Here is a 15,999-nt window from a genome sequence, read left to right as displayed (position 1 = left end):
TTCTTGAGGAGTAATCTCAATCATTTGGGAGTTGGAAGGTGCTGGGGATAGTGGAAATTTGATGATAGGGCTTGTAGGTGGAGGTCTTGCAGGAGAGGAGGAAATCATCAATGTTGAAGGCTCACCTTGTTGGTGTTGTCCCATCAACTGGCTTTGTAATCTAGCAATGATGCTATCTTTACCTCTCACCTCCTCCTTGGCATTATTGTAAGCCTTCAAAACTATTTCCAACTTAATTTGGAGGGCCTCCTTTTCTTTGGCTTCCTTTTCAGCCACTGCAACACTGAATTTTGTAGTTTCTAGCACAGTGCTAGCAGCCTCTACTACCCCTGTACTCTGCACTATTTTTACCATCAATCCACCAAGGTGACTTGACCCTGGGGTGTCTTTAATTTTCTTGCCCTCATTTCTCTTGAGGGGCCACATAACTAGTGCAACATTATCCTTACTGAATGTAACCCCTTCCATGGGTTTAGTTTCTTTCCTTACTGCATCTAGCACCAGAGCATCAACAATATCCCACTCTGGTAAGATGAGCACTCCAGCTTGTGCTACTAGATCTCTTCCCTATTCAGGAGTGATGGTTTTGAATTCTTCCATCATCTCCTATTTTATTTCTTCCTCCACTGAGGCTGGGTCTTTATCAGGTTGCTCGACCTTCCTTGTCTCACATCTAGCATTATATCTATTTATATGCTGTTTCCAAATGAACTGCATGAATGCTTCTGATGTGACAAAGTTGTCATCAGTTAAAAAGGCACTACTTGCCTTTTTTATCTCAGGATCCCACTCTTGGCCTTTAAGTTCAGTAGAGGTGATGTCCATTTCAGCATCAATGGGCTCTTCTGGCATCCCTTCTTCCACTTCATCATAGGTATATGCAATTTCACCTAAGCTACCCAACTGCAAGAGGTGTGCAACTACTGCTTGTTCATCTCCTATGTGGATAGGGGATTGGGATGGGGAATACAAGGGTGTATCTGATTGCACTTCCTTCCCCACCCTTTGCTTCTTTGGGCTATCTTGGATGTCAATGACATCTTGTACTTTCCTCTTTCCTTTGGATGAAGAGGGCTCCCCTGTAGTAGGCACTAGCACACTATAACCTGATTTCTTTTGCAGTGTGTAATCACCAAGAGGAATTGCTTTGGTGGAAGATGACCTGCTTAGGATCACTCTGGCCTTTTTAGGGTCACTTTTAATCATAGCTTCTGTCTTCTCCTTCAGTGTTTGCATCACATCTTCAAAACAAACAATCAAAAAATTTATTTTTTCTTCCAATGGGAAGAAGCTAGACAATGGGTCATAGCTAGCATCAAACTGATGCACAAAATCCAAGGCTTTTCTATAAGCCACCCACTTTTCTTTCCTTAATTCCTGCTCATCTAAATCAAATTCATTTCTAATTAGATCTTCAGGAAATTGGAATTGATGAGGCCTACCTCTGCATGCTACCTTCTTCCTGAACATACCATTGAAGAAGTCCTCTGGATCAGCACACCTGGACACTGCAGTGGATAAATGGTAAGGTTTGAGGAAATCCTCAAAGCAATTCCAGCCTCCTTTTGTAATTACGAATTGGTGGGCTATGGTAGCTGCAGGGAAAATAGTCCCTTTACCTCTGCCTGTTAACTCTGCCTCTTGTAGGCCACCAATCTATCTAAGAATCTCACCTATTCCCACTTTGAGAGGGACCTGGTAAGGTAACAAAAATGGAGTACCCCTAAAACCAAAAACTCTGAAAACCATGGAGACTGGATATAAATACATATCGCCCCAGTTATGAACAATTTTGATGTTCTCTGCGAATTCTTTTGGCCTTATGAACTCCAGAAGAACCTTGGGGACTCTTGGGTTATCAGAGCAAAGGAGAGTCCTTATTTTAGATGCAAAATACTTATCAAATTTGAGGAAACTAGCATCCTCTCTGTCCCATGACAACACAGTGCTCCATAATTGCACTGGCATTTTCTCTCCTTCCTTCTCTTTAACTAGGTCTAATCCACTGGCGAAATAATCACCACCTTTGAAGAGAAAAAGGTGCATTAAGAGTGAATACCATCCGAAAGGTCTATCCACCTTTCCATTTTTTATTCCTATCAACCCTCCATGGATAGCATTGGCAATAAAAGAAGCATAGTCAAATGTGATAGCAAGAGAAGGATTCAAAATCTGAACAATCATTAGCAAGTAATGATTTGGCATATTTGCTTCAGCATCCTCTCCTAGAACCTGGCAAAGTGCCCAATACATTCCTTTAGCCCTCAAGGTAAACATACTCAATGAAAATGGCTCTTGTGTGTTGGGCCCTACAACTCCTAACCCTCCTACTTTCAGAAAAAGTTCTTTAAGAGGCCCATTCCTGAGATGACTCCTCTGTGCACTATACACTTGGGCTAGTGATGTGAAATTTATGGGTTCCAGGAAGTTTGTGAACTCATTAAGCCCAAATGCGGTCCTTAATTCTTCCGCATTAATTTCCATAAGGGTTTTCCCATTTACATCCCGGATGCATCTTGTTACTGGATCATAATTTAATGCCATTTGGGTTAACAAGTCTGTATCCATGAATACCCCTGGGACTACCAACTTCCCAACATCTAGCTCCCAAATACTGTTTTGAGGGGCAGGAGAATTTCTCTTTCCAAATCCGACTTTAAATAACCCCAACCCGGACAGTCCCACCTGTGGGTCTCTCAGCCAATTACCCTTATCATACAATCCTTCTCCTATCTTCAGACGGGGAGCCCTGGGCACTAACTCTTTGGCCTTTGATGCCTGGTTAGTTGACAATGTCAACTGTTCTAACAAATCATCACATACACTTCTTTCTAAATAATTAACCTTGCCAGAAAATTCCCTTTTAGGAGCCATTTGAAAATGCGAGAAGATGAATATCACTCTTAAACAATCCTGCAACACGAGAATGATTTTACTTAAAACACCACACAAGAATTGCTACAAAATATGACAGAACCTGATGCTTGCTTGAAGGAATTCGCTCTGCAACTGAACCGCCTGTTCTGTATCTGAAAAAGATAACTCTGCGTCTGCTCTTCTGCAAAATCTTTTGAAAGATATCTTCACTTGGTTGTTAGGAAATCAAATACTTGTACTCAGGGCCTTAACTATGACACTAATTCCGCATGCTTCGACCATCCCTTCAAAATCGAATTCATATGAGAATTCATATTTTTTTCGCTCCAACGGGTCATAACATTCCTGCAAGTGTTTCACTGTTACCTTTTCATTACTGATGGCTTTGTCTTTATTCTGGGTCCCGCTTTTCTATTGGCTACATAATACCACATGGCATCAAATCATTGGCCTTAAAATTCCCTTCGCATTCCATTTAATACTGGCCGCATGTCTTTTTTTTACAACGACGTTTCCACCTTGGCGGGCCCACACTTTCTTCTTTGACCACGTGTCATCATGACACATGGACGGTTCTTGCTCATTCTCTCTATTTCACAGGCTTAAAGGGTGAGCAATTTACCCTTGCCAAATAGCGCGAGCCGTTGTATCAACCCTCAAGTTGATCACTAATTAATCTTTTGAAAAGGTTCTCAGGAATGGTGGGCCCGCGGACTCATCACTAACACCTGGCATCCAGTCACCTGCGGTGCTGATTTGTAGCTCTGCCATTCACCAAAAGGAAACTATGAGGGGCCCCACTTTCATCTCAACAAGTCTATCTCTCAAATCATCATCATGACACGTGGACAGTTCTTGTTCATTCTCGCTATTTCACGGGCCTAAAGGGTGAGCATTTTACCCCTGCAAAATAGCGTCGACCATCGGATCAACCCTCAAGTTGATCACTAATTAAACTTTTGAAAAGGTTCTCAGGAATGGTGGGCCTGCAGACTCGTCACTAACACCTGGCATCCAGTCACCTGTGGCGCTGATTTGTAGCTCTGTCATTCGCCAAAAGGAAACTACAAGGGGCCCCACTTTCATCTCAACAGGTCTATCTCTCATGTCATCATCATGACATGTGGACGGTTCTTGTTCATTCTCGCTATTTCACGGGCCTAAAGGGTGAGCATTTTACCCTTGCGAAATAGCGCCGACCGTCGGATCATCCCTACAGTTGATCAGCATTTAATCCTTTGAAAAGGTTCTCAGGAATGGTGGGCCCGCGGACTCATCATGGACACTTGGCGCCTTGTCACTTTCGGAGCTGACTTGTCACTCTGTCATTTGCCAGAAGGAAGCCACAGAGTCTCAATAGATTGTTAACAGCTGTACCTGCCAGGTCATTTCTAGGGCCCACTTTGAACCTTTAATCCTAACCTGCCAACTATGGTGACTTGTGCCACGTGCTACCTTTTAATATGCCAGAAGAAAGCCACGGGGCTCCGACCACCTTTGACAGCTACACCCTTTACTTCCTCCGTCATGACACATGGACGGTCCTCGTTAATTCTCTCTATTTCGCAAGCCTAAAGGGTGAGCATTTTACCCTTGTGAAATAGCGCGGGCCGTTGGATTATCTCTCAAATTGATCACTAATTACTGGGCCCGACAACTTTAGAAGAAAAGCATACAAGGCATAAAATTTTCAAATAATCAACGTAACCGCCTAGGCAAATAATAAGGGGGGACACTGCCCACGACCCCATGACCCATATCTTAAGTGAATAAAGTAACATAAGATTAGAAACCAGAAGGTTTAACACAAAAGGATAAAAATCAAAAACCCTTAAACCCCTAAGGTTTAGAACAAAGCTGAAGCACTTGGGATTACACCCTATTCGAAAAAAATTTAATGAACCATAGCCAATTATGGGAAAAGAAGAACCCAATTTTTAAATAGTGATAACATCTCCAACACTCCCTACATCTTAGGAAGGACTTGAGTCCACTTGTCCTCTCATGCCTAAATTTCCTCCAACCATCCCTAGATTCCCTTAGTTAGCAACCCAGTCAAGGTGAGATGAGTGTCACTTGTCTTCTTCTTCCCCCTTTCTCTCAACCTTCACCTTTGCTCATAACCATTCAAATTTGTAAATCTGATCAGGACCGTTGATTTGAGCCACATCATCTTTTCCTCTCAAAGTCTATAAAATCAAGAGCTTTAGTTGAGAGAGTTAATCTTCGAGAATCTTCAAGTTAGACTTCAAGAGACTGCAAGTGCATTTTACAAGCAAATATTATGCATCTGTGAGTTTTTGAAGCAAATAACAATATAGCAATTATCATATAGCATCATAGTATAATCATTTTAGCATAATCATGTAGTATTTGCATATCATGGTGTCAGTTAACTACAAGTTATTAGTCCATTCTTCATATGCCATCTTGGAAGCCAATAGTACATTGTCTGAGAGCACACCATCTGCAACTAGGAACAGTGGAGTTAGGACACAATGAGACATAAACCATGAAGGTAAAATAATGTTTTATTTTAGTATGTATTTCATTAGGAGGTGAATGAACAACAATCTAAGCCAATCATACAATCAATTTGTTCAATTTTACATAAATCACTTAGTTGTTGATTGCATATAGATTTTTCCAATTGCATGTAGTTTTTTTCAAATTACATATAGATTTTTTTTTAATTTATTGCATGTTGCTTTTTTTGATTGCATATTGTTTTTTTGCTTGCATGTTGCTTTTTTTATTGCATTTTGTTTAGTTGTATGTTGCTTTTATTGCATGTTGTTGTTTTTTTAATTGCATGTTGCTTTTTTCATTTTAATTTTTCTACTTAAGCTTAAAGTTTTTATGTGTTACTAATAATTTTGTGTAGCACCTTGGCATTTGTTGGGAGAAGACATACTTTGAAACTACTAACTCATTTGATGCAAGACGCATGTTAAAGACTGGAAATTTGAAACAAGAGTGTCTTCTTTTTCATAGTTAGCAAACATTTGGATTTGGGCATTAAAAAGAACCATTTTATTTCATTGTGTTTGCTTTGCTTGGGCACACTTGTGCATGTGAGTGGTCCCACAGTTTTGACACACACTATCCTCTCCCCTTTTTTGGGTGCACAATAAAAGTGTCAAAACAATACTTAATTTTTCATTTTATTAGGTAGAGGGCTTGTCCCCCTAAGAACCCATAAGGCATGTAAGGGGAGAATGACTCATAGAGGTAATGGGCTAAGGCCAAGTCACCTCTCACCTGCTATATAAAATACATGGGATGAAAGTCTTCACAATTGGTGCTAATTGCCTAACTGTGCCAACCTCCCCAGTACCTATGTTCTATAGGAAGGAGGCCTCTCGAGGGAGATAGCGTACATGGATGCAAAAAAGAGAGTCATGAAATAAAAAGCAATTATTGTAGTTTACCAAAAAAAATCTATTTTTTGACTCAAGCATTGTGATACACGCATGCCGAAGATACTCCTCATATACCCCTCAATTAGAGATAGTAACTTTCATGGGAAGTGATGACCTAAGGAATCTGAAGCTTGGTATGCCCGAAGAAGTGAGTGTCATGGAGGGGAGACAGTGCTACCAAGCTTCTAACTATCTAGTTGAATGTGGTATTTTGGACTAGGGGATTCAACAAATATTGTCCTTGCAGTCTTAGGATTGTGATTCAATGTTTTTATTTCATCCAAAAGTAAAACAAACATTTTGTCTTTCGTGCTTGTTAAAAGTGAATCACAAACAAAGGACAAAATCAATGTTACAAACATTGGCAAAAAAAACTTTCCTAAAGCAATCATAATCAACCTTGTGTTGGTATTTTGGTATGGTTTTGTCATTGATGTCAACACCTACTAAATACACCTACTTTGGAGATCCAGCAACATTCACCGGCAAACAGTAAACTATGCAACAGTTACTGGTATATCGTTAACTGGTAGGATAATGTTAACCGGTACCTGAAATGACATGGAAGACACCTGGTAATGTCGAAGACATCATGCGGACACTTTATTTTGAAGTAATAATCATTGGTATATTCTTATTTGCATATTAGCTTTTACCGACAAATAGGTCCACGTTATCTAGGGTTACACAAGCAGGTTTATCTTTTCCAGATCAGCATGGCACGCTATGGAGATGATTTATTATTCTTGTAAATGCATTAAGCTAACATGTTCAATCAGTTATTGCATCAATATTGTATTATTTGTAAAATGTTCTTATTGTAATATATTGTAGAGCCGACCTACTAAAATCGGTCTTAGGGTATGGTATAAATGTAAGATCTTATTTGAAAGATCAAGTGTGGAATGCAAAAAAGGATTGTGTGAAAGTATATGCGAGATTAAGCAGAGGTATACATGAAGACATTATTCGAAGGTGAAGTTAGGTATTTGTAGAAGCATATCAGCATTACACCGATACTGAATCTAGCATATGAAGATGCTATGTTGTACAGTACATTCTCATTGGATTTAACCATCCAATTGTAGTCAGTGTGACTTCCATTTGCGATTGAGCAGTGAGATCTAGGCTTATGGCCTTTCTGCATGTGCAGACCCCTCTTTGTACATTTACTATCTGCAGTAGTATAATCTGATTGTGGGTAAGGTTTACCACCGTATTTTTTCCCCTTATAGGGTTTCCACGTACAAATATTGGTGTCATGTGTTGTGGATGAATTTGTGCTTATGTTTCATGCATTAATTCATACCAGTACAACAATTTTTCTATTAACACAATTTACCGGCATACTTAACTGATTTACCGATGTAGCTAGGAATTCGGAAATCATCACAAACATTATAAAAACTAATCTAGCCCAATCACGAAAGCTTAAATGTAATGATGTATCCTAAACACACTCAATAGAGACATAAAGACAAAACATTCAAAACTAAATACTATGCAAACCAAACGTAGATCTGAATGCTTCTTTCATGCGGCTCCATTGTTCTTCTTTCTTCTCCAAATAGCTTTTGTTGTGGATCTCACCTACTAGTGCATGATCATGATATGAAAGCAAGTAGACAAGATTATGGCGCAAGAGTACTCGAAATGTGATTGTTTTGACAAAGCAATTATTTCGACAAAGTAATTACCAATTAGCTTTGATTGATGAAGATCATCCAATTTATAGAAAAATTGGAGAAAAGATCAAATTAGCATGACATGGATATTAGAAGCAATTGATTTCAAAATGGGAAAAATGAGTGGAAAGAAGAAGGTTATGACACCTTCTATGTCATGAATTATGACATATTGCCAATGCAAAGCTTAGAGAACTAGAACCTTATGACATCTTGCTATGTCAAGAGTATGACGCATGAAGCACAAAACTAGGGAGAACTAGAGACCAGTTAATTAGGTGGAAATGAAATTTGACAAATTAGAAAATAGGTGGAAATTAGGAATTAGGAAATTTAGGAAAATTAGAAAATTAAGTTGGAAATGATGACTTGGAAATTAGAAAATTGATGCAAATTAGGTAAATTAAATTAATTAATAATTTCTCATTAACTAATTAATTTACAAAAATAGGAGGAATTAATTAGCCAATTAAATAAACATTTAATTGTGACAAGAAGACTTAGGATAAATAAATAAATTATTTAACCTAGAGGGAAAATGCCAAACAAGATTAAATGAATAAATCATAAAACCTTGGAAGATGAATTAGAAATGCAAAGATGACAATTAGGTCTTGACAAAAGATAATTGATATCGATTCGATTTGATCATGATTCTGACTTGATAAATCATTTGATTGAGATTGGTTGACAAAAATCAATGACAAATTGACCAAATTGACATGATTGAAAAGGACAAGGATTGATGATGAATCGATCGCAATATGACAAGATTGACAAGGACAAAGATCGACCAAAATCATGATTGAAGATTGTTATCGACAAGACCAAATTCGAAAGTGAGACAGATGAAGAATGCAGAAGAAGAACTCGATGCTCACAAATGATAAAAACCAAGTGTGAATCATAGGAGAAATGTTAATGCAATGCAAAAACCTAAAATGAGGCAATGCACAAATGTTAAAGTATGATTCCGCAAGCATTGACCATTTTTAGGTGTCTACATTTTGCCCCTCTTTGAGACAATGCAATTTTGAGCGTTGTTTCAAAGAACAATAATGAAAATGCCCCAGACAATAACAATGACATATGCATGCCCCCTCGAGGAATTGGCCGGAAACATGCAGAAAATAGGCCAATTGATCGATAAGAATGATAGGAGACGATAGGTTCGAACGGACTACCAAGACTGATGGAAGAAAATGTTAGTAAGAAGAAATTAGACAGAGGATAGTTAGAGATGAAGAAAAACTTGCTTTCAAGAATGCACTTTGTAGGTGAGAACCTTTATTTTAATGTAGAAAAATGGATGCGTAGCATCATGGCATTGAAGGCCAGAGCTGAAATGCAACCCTTTTGCAAAAGACAGACACATCACAGACAAACAACAATCACAACAAAAAAGAAAAGGACCATGAACCATCCCGGTCACTCTAAATCACTCAGTGACATCATCAAGCAACATAGGAACATGACTGAAGCCAAAGATAAATCAGTAAAAAGATAAGATGCACAAATTCCAACAAATCAAACAAACATCTTGATCTTCATTGTCAAAAGTTGAAAGTGCTGATAGGATGATCATGTTGTCTGATTTCAGGGAATGCGGTACCCCATCTAAGACAAGACACAGTCTAGTTTCGAGTATACCACACCCTGTATAAGACTCATGATAGTGTGCCAAGGACAAATAAATTTGTGGTTGATTGACATGACAAGTGCGATCAGTTTGAATGTTTGGTTTGATTGAAAAAGTTCATCTGTTTAATGCATGATTTCATTAAAGCATAGCGTTGGATTGCGAGTTGTTGGATGTATACTCAGCAATATGTCTATGCACAAAGGGATCATTTATTGACAAAATGCAAAATGCCAAAGGAATTGTTTTTGGAATTTGAATGTTTTGAAAAAAAAAATTCTGTTCATTTTTTCAAGACATTTATTTGATTTTTTTTTGGTTTTTTTTGCAGGACATTTTTCAATTTTTAAGAGATTTTTTTTCAGGACAATTTTGCAATTTTTTTGATTTTTTTGCCCCCAGTGTCTAGCAAGGAAAGGAATATGATAGGTGAAGAAATAGGCTTGCTGAAATAATGGTGGATAGAGGGAAGACAAAGGCCTTTCATCATGGAGACAATACAGATGCAATTTTCAAGGGCTATTGCATGATGGGACAAGAGACTGGATATGACAATGTAAAGCAATGACATGGCATGAGGGACATGTCAAGAGGTTTTTAAAATCATGTTTAAATTTTGCATCCTTATGTCAGATCAAGATCAAGGAATGAAAAAGAGTGTATAGATAGTGATAAGATATGGATAGGATAAGCAAGACCAAGAATGGATAAGGGATATTGACTGAAGGTAGGGATAGGATACGAGATAATGGCAGAAAGTTGCAATAAGACAGGGAATATGGATGAAAGGTTGTAATAAGCAAATGGATAAATGACCAAAAACTATGATGGACTAAAAGCTGCAAACAAGATGCATGATGCTCATAACGATCCTCAGCCTTGTCAAGATCAAAGGTGGAAAGGAGAAATGGATATGAGGGATGATAGGACAAGGAAGGGTAATAGGACATGAAGGAGTATGACATGGTATGATAGGATAATGAAGGGCAATAGGATATGAAGGAGTATGACATGGGTTCAATAGGATAAAATCTGCCCCCAAGTGTGGTGTGCAAGAAGTTCATAAATTACGCATGACGCCTGTTTGCCAGGTTTTCATCACGGTACTTGCCCAAGGCGCCTGTTTGCCAGGTTTTCACCAGTGGATGAATTATTTTTCTTTATTTTTTTCTTTTCTTTTGTCTTTTTTTTTTTCACTTTTTTTTTTTCAATTTTTTTTGGATTTTGACTTTTTCAATAGAAGATGGACACATGATAGGGGATGGAAGAAGGACTCAAGCGTCTTTTTTTTTTTGGATAGTAGCCTTGAAAAAAAATGGACCATGACCTTTAAAAGTATGCTCAAAGACGTTGGTAGGATAAGGACATGGAAAATGAGATGAAACTAAGGCAAGGATTTATGCAAAGGATGGGATCAAAGGGATGGAAGGATGGAAAATATGCATCGGATAATAGGTAGGGTATTGGAAGAATTGGGCTTCAGTGGACGGAAATGTTGGCAAGATCAACATTGGCACACACCTTGAGGGGTGATGGACTGATGGAGGAAGAGTGGCTTTTGGATATGGAGATTTTGATGGAGGAATAGCTTGGGATTTTGAGACATAAGGGCCCAAAATGGATGAAGAAGGTGATGGAGGAAAAAATTTGAGAGGGTTGGATGGAGGAATAGCAATTTTAGATACCAAGTTGATTGTTTATTTAGGCTTTTGTGCTTCAAGGAGTTGCTTAGGGATCCACATGGTTTTTGATTTTTCATGCTTTTGTGATTCCTTGGAGTGCATTGCTTGCACAAGGGATTTAGGAACCCATATAGTTTTTGACTTTGCTTTATTTTGCTCAGTGGGCCTTTGTGGCCTTTTGGATATTTCTTTTTCTTTATAGATCATATTGTTCTTTTTTTTGACATGTCGATTATATTGGACATGTTGATCCTTGAATAAATGTGGATTGATAGACTTATGACATTTATACTTGGCATCCAAATTGCTTGGAGGGGGAAAGGAATGCATGGATGGATATGAATGAAATGGAGTTCTTTTGGATTGATGAAATTTACTCAAGGATGTGTGCCTTTGCTGACCTTGCATAGAGGATGAAGGGATATAAGGACCTAAGATGGATGGAAGCTATGATGGGGAAGGGATATGTTTGGATTGTGATGGAGGGATACCAACGTCTTGAGAGTGAGCTGTGCAGACATGACCCTTAAGATCTTCTTTGATATGGAGGGGTTCTTTCTCATGAAGGTCTACTCCTTGGCCGTTATGAATATCTTGACGTGTAGGATACTCTTTTCTTTGGGAAGAAGATGCGAGTCCATTATGAGGTGGATATGATATGAGAGAAATAATGAGATCTTGAAGTGGACTGGATTGCACCAAAGTGGAAGAACCCATTATGCATGTCATGGGTTCATGAACATCTTGCACTAACACGTTAGAATCATGAGGGGGATTAGGATAATGAGAGGGACTAGGATTGTGTAGTGGACATGGTTCAATGACAGGCTCTTCAAGAGATGGAATGGGAGAAATAATGTGATCATCAAAAGAAATGATATCTTGGAGTGGATATGGAGCATTAGGACAAGGAGATGGAGGAACAAAAGGATCTTGTGGAGGATCTGAAGGAATAATTTGATCTTGAAAAGGAGGAAGATCATTGGAATCCTCTTTAAAGGTGCTTTGCTCTTGACTTTCAACGGGATCATCGGAAAGGATGAAAGGGATATCTGGAATGTCAATGGGATTTGAAAGGACGTTTTGTTCATGAAATGGAAGGGGGTCATTTGGGATTGGATGGACTGGGATATCTTGATCTTGCTCAAGGAATGGAGTGTCAATGGGATTTGAAAGGACATTGTGTTCATGAAATGGAAAAGGGTCATTTGGGATTGGATGGACTGGGATATCTTGATCTTGCTCAACGAATGGAGTGTCAATGGGATTTGAAAGGACATTGTGTTCTTGGATAGAATTGACAGGAATAAGTGAATCATTGTGAGTGTCTAGGGAAATGGGATCCTGGTCAACAATTGGATGGGATGATAAGGTTTCAGGATCTTGATCTTGATCTATTTCAAGACATGTTTCTGCATGCTCTAAATTATCCTCTTGACATGGGGTTGGACTTTGGATATGCATGGGGGATTCTGACAAGGGATTAATGCTTTGGCCTGAAGGAAATGCACTTTGAACATTTGTGATGGATTCTGACAAGGAATCAATGCTTTGGCATGAAGAAAATGTACTTTGAACATTTGTGATGGATTCTGGAAAGGAATCAATGCTTGAACATGAGGAAGAGGGACTTCGAATGGGGTCGTCTAAAACAGGTAATGGCAATAAAGTGCATGGTGGCATTGGGTCTTGTATTTCTGAAACATGACAAGGATGTGCATCATGAATTGGATTATCTTGGGAATCAATTATGGATAGCCCTTGAATAATTTCATCCTTGGGTGTATTATTTGATGAGGACAATATGGAAGGTTCTTGTGAAACTTCTAGAGGTGTAGGGATAGATGCCACTGGAGAGTCAATTTGTTTGTGGGGGGATGAGGCATTGGTAAACATTGGTGTATGATTTTGATCTTCCTCAAAGAGCTCACTTGGTAGTTTCCTTAAGAGCATTGCAATAAAGCCACCTTTCTTTCGAAGTTTTGACATGGTTGTATCTGGAATTTGAACTTGTTTTTGGTTTGATGTCATGTTTTGATATTGGACTTGGTTCAATTGTTCCGACATGTTTGAAACTTGGCTTGGTGTGCGCTGCAACCTTTGTTTTTGAATGTTTGGTTGTAGTTGTTGACATTGATATTCCACCATTGGTTGAATCATTTGTGGACATTGTATAGTTGGTTTGACATATTGTTGAAATTGGACCATTGGTTGTATTGTTTGTATATGTTGAACAATTGGTTGAACCATTGGTTGTATTGGTTGAAAATCTGATTGATAGTAAACACCTTCTTGTTCTTGTTGTGGAGACACATAATGTTGTTGTCTCTTTTCTTGAAATTGTTTCATCATCTCTATTTGTGAGAGGAGAGCTGGTATGTCTGATCATTCAAGAAGAGATCTTACATCAATTGGCTCAATCTTTGGATTTTGACCTGGAAATTTTTGAAACACTTTGGACATTTGTGATCTATTCTTCTCAATGTTTTTCACTCTTTGTTCCAATATCTTTTCTTCTTGAGCTATTTTCTCCTCTAGTTTTTGTATTTGGAGACTTGTTTCATCATAAATAGTTTGATCGATATTGCCTTGTTGTTGGGTTCGATATAATTGTGATTGCATTGTCGGTTGATATGTCAAACTTTGTTGCATCATTGGTGCTTGGAACCTTGTTTCAATAGACATGTCACTATGCAAATGCAATATTTTTGGAATTTTTCAAGGATAATGTATGATATGCAACTAAATGCAAACTAAAATAGATGAGAATGCAATCTATGGCAAGAATGCAATCTATGTTTTTGGTTGTTTTTCAAGATTTTGACAAACTTTTTGGAATGCAGATCTAAAAGAGACCCTTAGGAAATTGAAATGATGTCTAGACCTCAAAGGACAAAAGGACCAAGTGACAAAAGGACAAAATGACAATGTCTCCCCTATATGCTTGGATACTAAGCTAGGTTTGACCAAATGACAATAATGACATAAAGAGAAAAGGCTTGATAAGGTCTAGACTTCTTAACAATGACTTAGGGTTTATCAAAGATTTGGATTACTCAAGTATGACAAAACCTAGTTTTTGAGACTATATGCAAAGGGACAATTAATATGCAAGTGACCCTAATATGATATGATAATGACCCAAACTTAATGAAGAGACCTAGGGTATGCAATGTATGACAATGGTATTACTCTAATGCAAGAGGACATATGCAAATGGATGACCCTTATTGACATGCAAAGGAGTATGACTTAGGTGAAACCTAACCTTGGTAGTTGACAATGAACTTTGCAAAATGCAACCTAGGATGAACCTAAATGTAAGTGACATGAATATAGAGACAAGATTTTGAAGAATGTTTGACAACCATGTTTGAAGATGTTTTGAAGTTTTGTTGGATAAAATGTTCTTGTGTGTAATCTTGTTTTGAATCAATTTGCCTTGTTTTTGAAATGAGATACAATTCAACTTTTGACAAACAAAGAAGAAAAGATATTTCAACTTAGACTCAAGACAATCATGCTCATTAACACACATTTCTTATGGTAGGCAAGGACATTAGGTACTTGAGAGGTAGACTTGTTATGGGATTCAAGGAGAATACATAGATGCTTGACCCCATCGGCTCCCCTCCATGGCACTCACTTCTCAAGGCAGCCAAGCATCAGTCCCCATGGCGAACTTAGTATCTCTTAAAAGTATCCGAACTTGTCCTTCTCAAGCAACTAGAAGGGTTTTTGGCCTCTAAAAACAAGGTGTTTAGTTAGGATTTCTGTTAAGCGTTACTCCTTGATGTCACGCAAGCGTGATTGAGACATTAAGCCCATCAAGATACCAAACAAATGTAGTCGTGCAAGAATGATTGAGACCATGAAGTCCTACTTAGATGTTGATATGAGAAAGAGTTCAAGGGTCATCACTTCCCAAGTAACTGCAATTCCCACGTAACCCTTCCTTCAAAGCTTTCACCCATCAGGTATTTTTTTATAGTGAGTTAGAATGCCAAGGTATTCTAGCCATACTCACTTTGGGTCGTTTCCTTCTCACAATTATCACTTGCTTGCAAAAGAAAATGGTCGGGAAGGCAGGCCCTCTAAAGGTGACAAACAATCAAAACAATGAGCATGGTATCGAAGATCTGGATTTATGATCACCCTAAGAAGGATGAGAGCATACTCTCCTACTCCAATGTCACACTCAACAATCAAAGCAAAAACATGTTCATTCCAACCTATTTAAAAATCATACTAGGTGCCTATAACATTAATGGCAAACACCAAGTTTAGTTGTATTCCAAGGCAACCTGCAAAACCCAAGTTAGAAGTTTGAGGTGTTTATTCTTTGACTATCGATTCTGCATAAAACATGTTAGTAGTTTCATTTGTTGTCTTTGCCATGCATATGCCCAGATGCTGCATAGATAATTAGTACCAAAAGCCAAAAAATAGAAAACAGAATGCAAAAACAAAACAAATTTTTAAACAAAACACTTTCTTTTTACCTCTGTTCTAGATTTTACACAGGCACAGAAGTCATGAAACAAGCACAGAATGTCTTCAACATAGGCACAAGTTGCTTGACACAGGCGCAGGTTACCTTACACAAGCGCAATTTTTTTTTATTTTTTATTTTTTTTGCTTTTTTTTTGCTTTTTTTTTTTTTTTTACACAAGCGCAGAATGCATTTACACAAG

The sequence above is a fragment of the Cryptomeria japonica genome, chromosome 9 (genome assembly GCF_030272615.1).
Source record: "Cryptomeria japonica chromosome 9, Sugi_1.0, whole genome shotgun sequence".
Classification (NCBI taxonomy): Eukaryota; Viridiplantae; Streptophyta; class Pinopsida; order Cupressales; family Cupressaceae; genus Cryptomeria; species Cryptomeria japonica.
This window is presented reverse-complemented; position numbering follows the sequence as displayed.